This window comes from Rhopalosiphum maidis, chromosome 4 (genome assembly GCF_003676215.2).
Source record: "Rhopalosiphum maidis isolate BTI-1 chromosome 4, ASM367621v3, whole genome shotgun sequence".
Taxonomy (NCBI): Eukaryota; Metazoa; Arthropoda; class Insecta; order Hemiptera; family Aphididae; genus Rhopalosiphum; species Rhopalosiphum maidis.
Genome location: NC_040880.1, coordinates 38,871,622 through 38,884,037, shown reverse-complemented (window position 1 = coordinate 38,884,037; position 12,416 = coordinate 38,871,622). Strand labels below are relative to the sequence as shown.

General features: G+C 25.7%; 1 protein-coding gene across 4 annotated transcripts in view; it reads left to right on the top strand.

The window, feature by feature from the left end:
* Positions 1 to 12,416, top strand: part of LOC113561294 — a 151,693-nt gene that overhangs the window by 39,089 nt on the left and 100,188 nt on the right. For 2 of the 4 annotated variants that reach the window (XM_026967630.1, XM_026967629.1), the window contains exon 2: positions 730 to 840. The exons of the other annotated variants lie outside the window; for them this stretch is intronic. The gene's annotated coding sequence lies outside the window, so the exon portion shown is untranslated. The remainder of the gene's footprint in view (positions 1 to 729; positions 841 to 12,416) is intronic. 4 annotated transcript variants of the gene reach the window in all.

Here is a 12,416-nt window from a genome sequence, read left to right as displayed (position 1 = left end):
ACCTATTAGACCTACATAAAAACATTTATAAAGATAGAATAATAATTAAATAATATTAATTATAGAAATAAATTAAATTTAATACCATTATCACGCTCAAATCATTAGGTATGTATGATAAATATTGTAGTTTCAAACATAAATTTTACCATTTATAAGTTTGCCAAGTAATTTTATACTATGTAACAACATCTTATAATGGTTATTAGTAATTACTTTAAATTTCTTTTCAATTAATTACAATTTTATTCCTACATCAATATAAATATTTTATTCTTAGTTCATTTTTGGGTTAACGCATAGAATTTATAATTTATAGTTTATTTATTTTTATAAAATAAAGACTGATGTATATTTATTTATTTCGTTAGCAAATGAAATTTCTTCAGTTTCATATTCATCGATAAATTGATTAGGTATACATTATTTATTTAGATGATATAAGTAACAATAAATAATTATAAATTTGCATGGTTTGATATGATATAACGATTAATAATATACTAAATAAACTATATCATTATTTTTTACATATTATAAAATACATTTTATGATAATATGTTATTTCAGTATCGGCCAATGTCCATTTTCTGAGGGTAAAATATCTCAAAATGGATGTACTTATACAAATTAATTATAATATTTATATTTTTTCTAAGCTTTTTGATATGGTTAATTCGTATTGGTAATTACTACATTATTTATTTATTTTTTATTTTTATGTTTCAGTTTCAAAGCAGTAATAACCAAAGACATTTAAACAATATTGACGTATATTCTGATATTCGTATTCATATTCACTTCATAAGACTATTACCATTTACTAATAAAAAATGAGAGGTATGTGTATGTCAAGAATAATTATTTAGATTTACACATTATATTACCCGCAATACTATTATTACTTTACTCCCTTAAAGCCTCAGCCATTGTTACTAGATAAAAAGTGACATGTCGCCAATATGTCGCTACGTGTCCCTTGTACACTGGCGGTTTTTATTATTATATAACGTTATTTGGGCAAAAAAAAAAATAGTAAAAAAAAACAAGAGGTGCGAGAAAAAAAAGTAGCTAACGATCATGTCACTGCCTGCACAACCCATAAACCGGAACAAAAAATAAAAATTATTATTACTACGTCATTTTTGTCAACAGCAACGTATTTATCATGGCACGACCTTTTTAAAAAAACATAATACCTTTACCACATTTATTTATACGGTTTGTATCTACGTATACTTGCCGTGTATACGTATTATATATTAATATATTATAAATGGGAATACTTTAATGCATGTGCACTATGCGAGAGTGTCTGCACTGTCTGCAGTATCATTTTTATAATGTCGACAGCTATTGCATCGGTCTAAGAAGGAAGTGTTAACGCAAACATTACACTATTATCTCGGCTGCTTTGATGGTTCTACGATAAAATATTCCACTTTTAATTGATGTTTGGATTGGCTCTTGGGTTGAAAAATGAAAGTAAAACTAATTTACTTATATTGAAAAAAAAGGAACTTACGTACATTTTAAATCTAGGATAACTCGCCTCCAGACTGACTACCATTAGATCGGTATCGTTGCTTGTCGGATCGTGGTAACTAGATTTCGGTTATATTTGTAGTCTAAAGATAAGTGCACTTAACATCATAAATGAGTGTGTAGTACACCATTAACACCTACATTTTTTTTTCTGAAATAAATTACACACTTAATGTTGTACCTACATTAAGAATGCTTATATGAACGACTACCTATAACAATATTCATTTTATTCGTATGCGTATTTATTATCACACGTTAGTACATAAAATTATACGATTTTATGTGATAATAAATAAACTTTAATTTTCAAATCAATATTTATCATCACTGAATATTCTAATGAATTTTATTGTTTAGTTATTTAATATAATCTTAGTCTAAGGACATACAATCTAAATAAATATTCGTCTTTTAAACCACAACAACTCGAGCGACTCGAGGTCTCAAAAACGATGTTTCTATAACATAACAATTGTCTAGACATTTGTATTTTAAGTTGAATGCACATGATCGTTTTTTGTTTTCATTGATGGCACTTCTTATGTACTCTTTATCTCTCTCTCTCTCTCTCTCTGTTTATATATATAAACTGTTATATTAAATATAACTTAACACACGACGGTTCTACAATATTTGCTATCCAATCGGATGCAATGACACGTAATTTCATCGTGTAAAAGCCATTTATATATACGAACATATAATAATCAAATCAATAGAAACATATAGGTATTTACTTGTCATCATAACGTCGGTAATTATTCCATGGTCCAAATATTCCGAGATATAATATAATATAATATAATTATACAGCACATAGCGTTCGCAATTTTATAGAATATTATATATTTACGAATTTGATTTTTTTTTTTTTTTTTATGACAATATGAGCATGAAATACGAAGCTTATAAAATATAATATCAGGTCAATACAACACTGTTTTATAATGATTTTTCTCGGCAAAACAGGCTTTTTAGAATTATGATATTAAATATAGTATGTAGAAGATGTTATATAAATGCTTCAATTAGTAAACTAGTGACTGGCATAACATTACAAACATGTATTTATATTTTACTGATTGTATATTTTATATCTAACCTTCCAGAAATCTGTTATCACAAACTCCCTAAAAAAAAAGTTTTATTAGCATCTAGGTATATAGATTTAACATATTTATTCATAAAATACCTATTTAAGTAATAGGTTTAAACAATTTTATCCAAAATGATATAATATGTATTTTACATACCATGGAAACTTTAAGTAGGTACATTTAAAAATAATGAATGTTTGGTATTAATTTAAATTACTTGTTGAGGTATTCTGTGTAATATATTTTTATGTTAAATTGTTAATAATAGATTTTTAAATAAATTAAAATCGATAACATTATAAAATGGTATTATTATTATAATTGCCATCCGGCAAAAAAAGCAAGAGACATAAGTACTTGAAACTTGACTTGGACAGTGTGTGCAAATACAGATGTAAATGGTAACCATTTTTATTTTAAACTTGTAGACTTGGACTTACTTAACGTGGATTGAATATTTCACATCAAGTCAAAAAAGTGATCAATTTCTAGAACTAAAAACTAAATATCTACTTGTAATTTGCAAGCACTAACATATAAAATAGTAATAAATTAGTTTTCCACACTTATCTACGATGAGTAGCGTTGTCCAGGAAAACCTTACACTTATAATACTTATATTTAGTGAGGTCGATAAATTAAATTATTTTCAAAATATTTTCCAAAATTTAAATTGTAACTCTTGAAACATTTACTATAATATTTACCTATACGTAAAAAACTTGTCTCAGTGTTTTTACCATACGCTTTACTTTCACTGTTTTTCTCTTTAGATTTTTTTTTAAATAAGTACCCCTGGAAAAACATCAATTTAAAAAAAAAGCTTTTGGTAAGAGAGCTTTTGGTTCAAATACATGTTAAATCGTACATAAACATTAATATAAATTTAAAATCAGTGTTTACTAATATAAATCTCGGTTTAAAAATCAAAACTAAACAAACTGATATTTTGAAAGAATATATTTAAAAAATATTATCATAAAATAATTATCAAAATATTATTATATTCCATTTAAAAAATGGAATATTTGTATGAAAATTAACATTAAAAAAAAATGTGAATGTGGAATAAAACGTATTGGCCGAATGTATACTTTTTAAACTGAACTTTTCTATATTATCAATATTGATGTATACTAATTTACCAAAAAATTGAGGAAAATCAATACAATCAATATTATATTGATTATTGAATTGTCAATATTTTGTTGGTTTGTTAGAAGAAATTTATTTAAAATATATTATATAAATGTACGTTTTTTGGTTATTTTTAGAAAAGTAATGTATTTTATTAAAAATAGTGATTCACTGATAGCTTCAATCTGCATTATTGTAATCATTTGTAATCATTTTTGTATTAGCTACTCAAAATATTTGTATCAACGTAGAATTCAAAATTTTTTCTATAACCATTGAGTTAAAATTATACAAAACAACTATTCATTATTAATACAGTGTTCTAAAAGTTATTTTTACAGCTACCCACACTAATTATAATTTCGCTATTTTTTTTCATCGTTTGAATTTTAAATAATTTAAAGACAAATTATTAATACAAATTATTCACTGTTATCGGGAGGTTTAGGCCATAGTATTTTAAAGTTTTACTATCGTGTTTTATTTTTTATTAGTTAATTTATTTATAATAGTAAATATTGCTATAGTGATTTGGCAACAGTGATCTTTACTATTAAACATAGTTTTTGAAATTATAAAAATCCAATTTTACCGAATAATATTATTGATCACCATGTAAAATTGCACTTGTTTTATAGTTCCTTATTTTTTTTTTTTTTTTTAAATAAATATACAAATTAAATTAGTGTAATAATGTTATTGAATTTAAAACATTATGTGTCTAGATAAATGTCTGTTTGATGATCATTAAAAAAACTGTTTGACGTAACATCGTACTTATATTAATATCTGTTATAAAAAGCTCATTAGTAGATGATATCGATGTAGTGTAGATAAACTCACAGTTTGTCTTTAATTACTTGCATCTCAAGGACATTAATGAAATATGTTTTCATCTATATATTATTTAAAATGAACATTAATTTTATATAATATATGAATGAAAAAACATTTCAACCATTTTTAATAAAATGTATAACAACTATTTTTTTTTATACTAGGTTTGTAAGTTCGTATTTCAACTCATATAAGTCACTGTAGTGTGACTCTCATATACATTTTGTTTCAATTCATGAAAATGGAATATTATTGTTTTTAAATAGATATGTCAATGGTTACAGATAATAAAATAGTTATTAATTATTTTGAATGGATGGATATAACTGTGTATAGGTATTGTATTATATTATTCTGTCATTTAGGTTAATAGATATTCTATATAAATATATATAGAATATATATATATATATATATTGTATATTTCAATTAATCAAAAATCGTATATTATAAATATATAAAATACATATACCATGCATTTTGTTGAAAGCATTAATACTAAATAATATTATTTTAGTTTATATAGTTTTATAAATAATTAAATAAAAAAGAAAAATGAAATAACAAAATACAGCTCCTCCCAAAAAGAATTATTTAAAAAAAGGGATTACGAAGGAAATGCATTTTTAATTTAAGTATTTAAGGATGTAGAGATTAACTGATTATAAAAGAGAGAAGAGAAAAAAATTAAAAGTCTGCTAAACATTATATGAGTATACACGACATATCACAATTAAAAAAATAATAATAATTTTTTTTTCTATATTATAAAAAAAAATAGGTACCTAACTATGAATGTAAAATGTTCTTACGCAATGAATTCAATTATGATAATAACAGTAGGTAATTATAGCATTATAGTATTAATGTTTAACGAGAAATCAAAAAAAAAAAAAATTATACAGTGGACATTTAGAAAAGTGATACCTACCTAAAATAATATTTTTTTGTTATTTTTACATTTTAATAAATAATTTAACAATTTTCGTAACTTGTTATAAAAATAAAATAATATCATAAATTTAGAAATCATATGGATATCAACTCCGAATACCTACAACTGAAAATGGTCATATTGTTTGTGTAAATTATCACACGAATAATATAATATAAACATAACTCTACATTGAAAATTAATGATAAGCATATTAATATCTCTAATGTAAAGGGGCAATGAAAAATTATATTCATATTTATAACGCCTCAAATCAGTTATTAAAGTACATAAAATCAAACTATCAAATAAATATAAACAATTAAGTATCAAATATATATCGTTTTAATTATAAATAAGTTACAATAAAGTAAAATTTGTTTAAAAATATGTTCATCAGAATAATATAATAATGTACTTATAAAAGCTGTAACAATAACTATATAAATTGGTACCTATACGTTAATTTCGATTTCAGACTTACGAAAACTAAATTATCTACTTCGTAAGGTGGAATATACTTTATTGTTATGTTTTAATTGTAATTGGATTAATCAAACCTTTAATAATTCTATTAAGTATCTCCAATAAATATTTCAAAATTTAAATTGTAAATAATTATTGAATTATTTCCCAATTAATATTTGTAACTGTTCTTTTATTCGAGCATAAATATTTATATCATGTTTAAATATTAAATTTAAATACACAAATTTATAATTAATAAAAATAATTTATTATTCATTATATCGCACAATACCCACGTTAGAGTTTAAAAATTTAAAATACTGATGTCTGATAACAATAACAAAAAAGATAAAATATTTCCTCGATTATTGAGTTTGTTATCATCTTTTATATATATACATTATGGTCTTCTATAAGTAAAATGTTATTAAATAGCTGAATAATGTTGGTCGCTGTCATGGCGCTTTTAACAAAAGGATACTCAAACTCAATATGTATGCTCTATAGCCAACAATAATAATATTTATATTTCAGTAATAATAATAATTTGCATGATAAATATTATTACTATGGTATGTTTTTGATGCTTAACTATCAATGGCTTCATTTAGAATTTTAGTGCAATGTATTATTATTTATTTTAACCCAACAATACACTGTTATACGAAGATATTGTTAGTTTCGATTTAATGATAAAAATATATGTTTAAGTTATAACTAAATAATTAAGAAATAATATTAGAGTATAATTTTCTTATTGAAAAATAAACGTACAAATATGATAAGCATTTTCGGATTGGCCATTTAAAGTAAATATTTTTGTTTGAATAAATAGTTTTCTTTTTCTTTAGTAAACATCGAAAATCAACAATATATATCTACCTAGTAATACCTACCTACATTATTCCTTTAAAAGAATATGGTGTATTATAATATTAATGTGTATATACTTTATTATATTTGCATAATATACAGTATTGAATAATATAACTTTATCAAAGTATTTAAAAAATTTAAACAAAAACAAAGAGTAATTAAAAGTAAATTCGTATTTATATTATAATATGTGACAAAAGTATAACGGATAAAAACATAAGTATATGCATAATATAGCTAAAAAATGTTTTTATTGAATTGACTCAAAGTTAATTTTGAAAAATCCCTATAACCGTTAAATTTTAACTTTGAAGTACCTATATTGTTTATGATATTACAATAATCATTAAAAATTAAACACTATTAATATTACATCTGCTGAAGTAATAATAATAAAACTTTTATGTCTTAGGTACTTTTAATGTACTTATTTTTCTTTGTTTGTCTATACAATATGACGTTTATTAAAAGAAAAAATTTACAATTTATAATTTTTTTTTAATTTTTAAAGTTAAATTAGTATGATGTTAATCGTTAATAACTACAAATAATTAATTTTAAAAACTTTTCACAAATATACCTCAAACACATATTCATAAATTGAAAAAAAATAATATGGTTATATTAAATAATGGATTTCAACTATGAAGATGTATATAAATTTTATAAAATTAATTTTTTCCAATATTTTTGCCTATAGGTATACTCGTATTTTTAGGTTTATTCGGAGTTGGTATTTGTATAATATTGTCAAATCATTTTATTTATATTATATACTAATTGCCCTTAAGGGCATTATTTGTTTTATTTAATAATAAATTAAAAGCTATTACTATTATCATGACCCATTTATGAATATTAATGTCACGTTTACGTTATGACCAATTAAAATTTTTAATAAAAACCTACCCGATGTATTATCACTATATTTGACTGCTTAAATACCATAATAAATAAATTAATTAAATCACTCTGTGTCAATTGCATTATAGATACAAACAATATTAATATAATTTAAACTCATCTTATAAAATATTTATTGCTTTTAAATACATTAATTTATATTGCCGATATATAGACAGCCATAATATTGTGATATACTTACAGAAAATTTAACGGTGGGAAGCAACTCTGTGCGTCAATCTAAAGTTTTATGAATAAAAAAAAAGTCTTGAATTTTTTCGTACGCGAATCAAAAATCGATTATAAATTTAAATATTATTGGAATATCGTGAAGAGCATGTTAGCTCTTTGATAACAGTCCATAACGCTGGTTCTACAGTTTTTTTAGTAAGTGTTTGCGTAACTAATTAAAACTGAAATTATTTGTATTTACCGGCACCGTTAATACAAAAAAAACATCCGGTTAATTCCATCTATTCGGAACGAATAAAATATAATAATATGTTTTTTCATTCGACGCTCATGAAGTCTTGTCAAAATTACACGTACGCTGGACCGCGCGCGGCTGACGGATGACCGAAGACCACCCGCGTGAACCGATCGTCTGCGTCGGGGGTGGGTCGATGTGACATATCACGCCAAGTGTAAAGAGCGATAAAACGTTTAGTACGCGAACGACACCTACAGTGTTAAGGGCGGATGTGTATGTATGTGCACGTGATAGGTGGCCCGAAATTAATGCATCACTACAGCAGTATAATAGCCAAGAAAGCGGCGTATAGTATATACGACACATATAATACATCCACACCGCCCGTCCGGAGACTCACTTGTCGACTAATTGACTCCGCGAGCGCTTTTAACGACAAATCCCATCTCGTCCACCCTTCGGGAGGTCGGCGAGAGAGCGATAAAACGTTTGCCATTGTTGGCTGGTCTGCAAGCTGTTGGATGTGACGATATCTCCTGCACCCTACGCGTAATACGCATGTGTAACGAACGACCCCGTCATCTTAGTAGATTAATGAACAAATTGCAAATTTCACAGGCACAGCTATAAATAATACTGCAATAACAGCAGCAGCAGTGTATATTATATACGATGTAGAAGTACACCTGTAGTATATATATATATATATTTTATTACCGCGATCACCGTTATTATTTTAAGAAAAAGTTAATTTTTTAAACAGGTTTTTGTTTTGGAAATTCACATGATATATTCTAATGTAAATCTAAATTGTTATCACTTTTATTTTTATAATTGATTTTTTTACAGTTACCCTGCTATGATTTTGGTTTTAAAATGAAAAATTTATATTTTTAATATTATAAGCTACAGAATAAAAATGTTATTAAAAAAATTAATGGATAATGTTTAGATAAGCATTTGTAGATTAGACGAGTGCAGTTGATGTGCATTTAAATATCATCACTAGTCAATAATATTATCTTACAGTTTGGTTTATATTAACTATAAACTTAAAATATATACTTTCTATAATTTATAATTAATAATATATTAAAAAATATTGGTTATACATTATAATATAAGAAACTATTACAACGAGTGTGCATGTAATATTCCACGTGTATGGAAAATCGGATGAATTATAATATATTTTGTAAAATTATGAACTTTATTAAAACGATAGCGATATTATTATATATCACGTTATTATTTACTATGAATTTAAACGACAGACGTATACTAATTATTACGATCAAATAAATATTCAAATTAATTGCATGTATTATACATCATATAATATATTATAACATGATAATTATCATAGAAAAAATATTATATACATTGTCTAATATGCGTTTCGATTTAATACGACGTTTGTATCTACGAACGGAGTTACACGTGTGAAACATTTCTGCAGTTGAAACGTGTATGATCGTAAAGCTGTAATGTATATTATTAGGATTAGTAAATAATTGTTTAGCTTTGATCTTTGGAGATTCTTATTGAATAATAACGGATTAATTATAATATTTAATAACAATCGTAACAGTATTGTAATTAGCGTGAATATAATATACAAAGAAACCGTTGCAACCGACAAATAATAATCTGTTTGAAAATTTGGAATTGCACCACCTACGTCGGGACGTTGTCTACCGCACGCTCAACAGTTCCTTCGTATGCGCATTTAACACAAAATATGAAAATCGTATTCAAATAGAATATTATTCCGTGCATTATTTCACCGGCATTATGTTTCTCGAATGTAAAACTTTTCAGACGCGTTAATTGTTTCTCTTGATACACGGTAATAAAAAGGTTGATTTTAAAAAAAGTACAATACACAATACGTGCAAATTGAAAAGTCGCAGGTTTTAAATAGTATGTGTATAATCAAAATTATTAACTGTCGATGATTCGGTAATATTTAACTACGTCATCATAATTATCTGTTATTTGGAGTTTAAATTTATATATTAACACGCCGTATATTAGGTAAATTAATTATACACATTATTCATTTACAATTGTATTCACTGTGAACGTGACCAACATATTATTGTAATATTATTTCGCCTTTATCAAAATGTCGTATATTCATTTACAACCTAAAATATATAACATTTTTCGTGGGAAAAGAACAGGAAAATGAAATAAAAACGAGGTAAAGTAAACAACGCTTGAGAATATGAAAAGAATAACTTTATATTCAAGTAGATATATTCCCAGTATTCCTTAATTTAATACATTTATAGATCATATAAATACTGTTTTTACACAAACAGATAAAAATAACTCGATAAAACGATGTCTGACGGTTTTAATGCCATTTAAACGACATGCAAGATAATATATTATACTATTGTAAATGTGTAACTGAGAAAACCAACATTGACCGGTTTCATCTTTAAAACTGTAAATAAAATATTATCATACTATATTATAATAATATTTCCACTAGTTTTCTTACAAAAATTAGAGAAAAATCAAGTATCAAATTTATCGATACAAAGTATCCAGGGTTGGAAAAAAATATTTATTTTTTAATAATTCAAAACAAACGTTTTCTTAATTCAACCCATTTTTTTTTATTTTCAACGTTTATTGTAAGTGTTTTTTTTTGGTAATGTTTAATTATTTAGACATTTTTTTTCTCAATTTATATAACAATGTTTTATTTCAAGCGTGGTATATAGGTAAATTATAAAGATTTTTAATTTGTATATTATCTACAACACGGTTGTTTAATATACCGTGATCTACAAACAAAATGTATATTCCATCGAAAAAAATACAGTATAATTTTAAGTTAACTTTTAAATTTAATACAAGAATTTTTAAGTTTTTTTATCAAGTTTAAATTTTACAGTCTCAAAATTGATTTAAAAAAGTTACGTAATTAAGATTATTAGGGGGTGGCCGGTCGCAATGAGCGACACTTTTTTTTTACAGTAAAGTGAAATAAATACATTAATCGAGCCTCATTATCTATTTTCTTTCCAAATCCTATGAATAATTAAAGTAAATTCTTGTAGTTCTTTTAATTCTTTACGAGATATCAACATTTTACGCATTAAAATACTCATATTAAGTATATAATATATCAATGCTAGAAAACTAGATATAAAAAAGAAATCCTTAATATTTACATTCAAACGAATGCGTTGTTCAAGATATAATATGATTATCGTTTATCGCGATATTTAGAGACCAAGTTTGACGACCTTTGTACGCAATAAGCTCGGCAAGCTCAACCGTCGTCCCCCCCTCTCTTGACTGTACGACAACCGTGGATATCCACCTACGCGCGAAGTACTATCTGTTCTTCCGCGACCGTCATACGAGACGTCGCCTTTGTCGCGTGTGCGTATTTTTTCATTGTGGGCCATTTTGTGCCATTTTGTGCAATTTTGCGTCATTCGGCGTCGTTAACGTATGTTCTGTTGAAAACATTTGCGGACTTTTTAATTATTATTCGATATCTTGTCGCGCGGGATATCGCCGCTGTTGTGCGTGGTGCGTGGGCGCATTTACTCGTTTTTGGCCGTGTGAGCCGTTGATGTTTGATACCGCGTATTAATTAATTGCAAGGTCGTTACGTCGTCTACGCTATTATTATTGGGTCGTTGTGTGGGACGTCATCATTACTTTTCGTTTTGTCCCTTGTCGAATTACAAATCCGTGAAGTACGTAAAAAATATCACACAAATTTGTGTGTCAATGACCTGTCACCTAAAATAGAGTGACATCAGGTCCAATAATTAAGCGTAGCCAGTCTAGTGGTCACGCTGCGAGGGACTCAGCCGTCGGCGGAGATTAGCAGCTTGGTATCGTTATTGTGTTTTCATATACTATCCGTGATAACAGTGATATCGATCACGTCCAATATTATTGTTTCTTACTAAATTGTCAATTATTATAATATTTTACTATTTCTTTTATTTGGATGCCCGTATTTTATTTTTATTATTATTATTATTCATATTGTGTTTGTGTATTTTATACGACGAGTATTATAATATATATACTCGTAGCACGACGGTGCATATAAATTAATTGGTTTGTTCATTATCATATTGGTCACCCGCTCCTTGTACGATAGTTTATTATATACTCTGGGTTTTCTTAGCTTGCCATCCTAAGC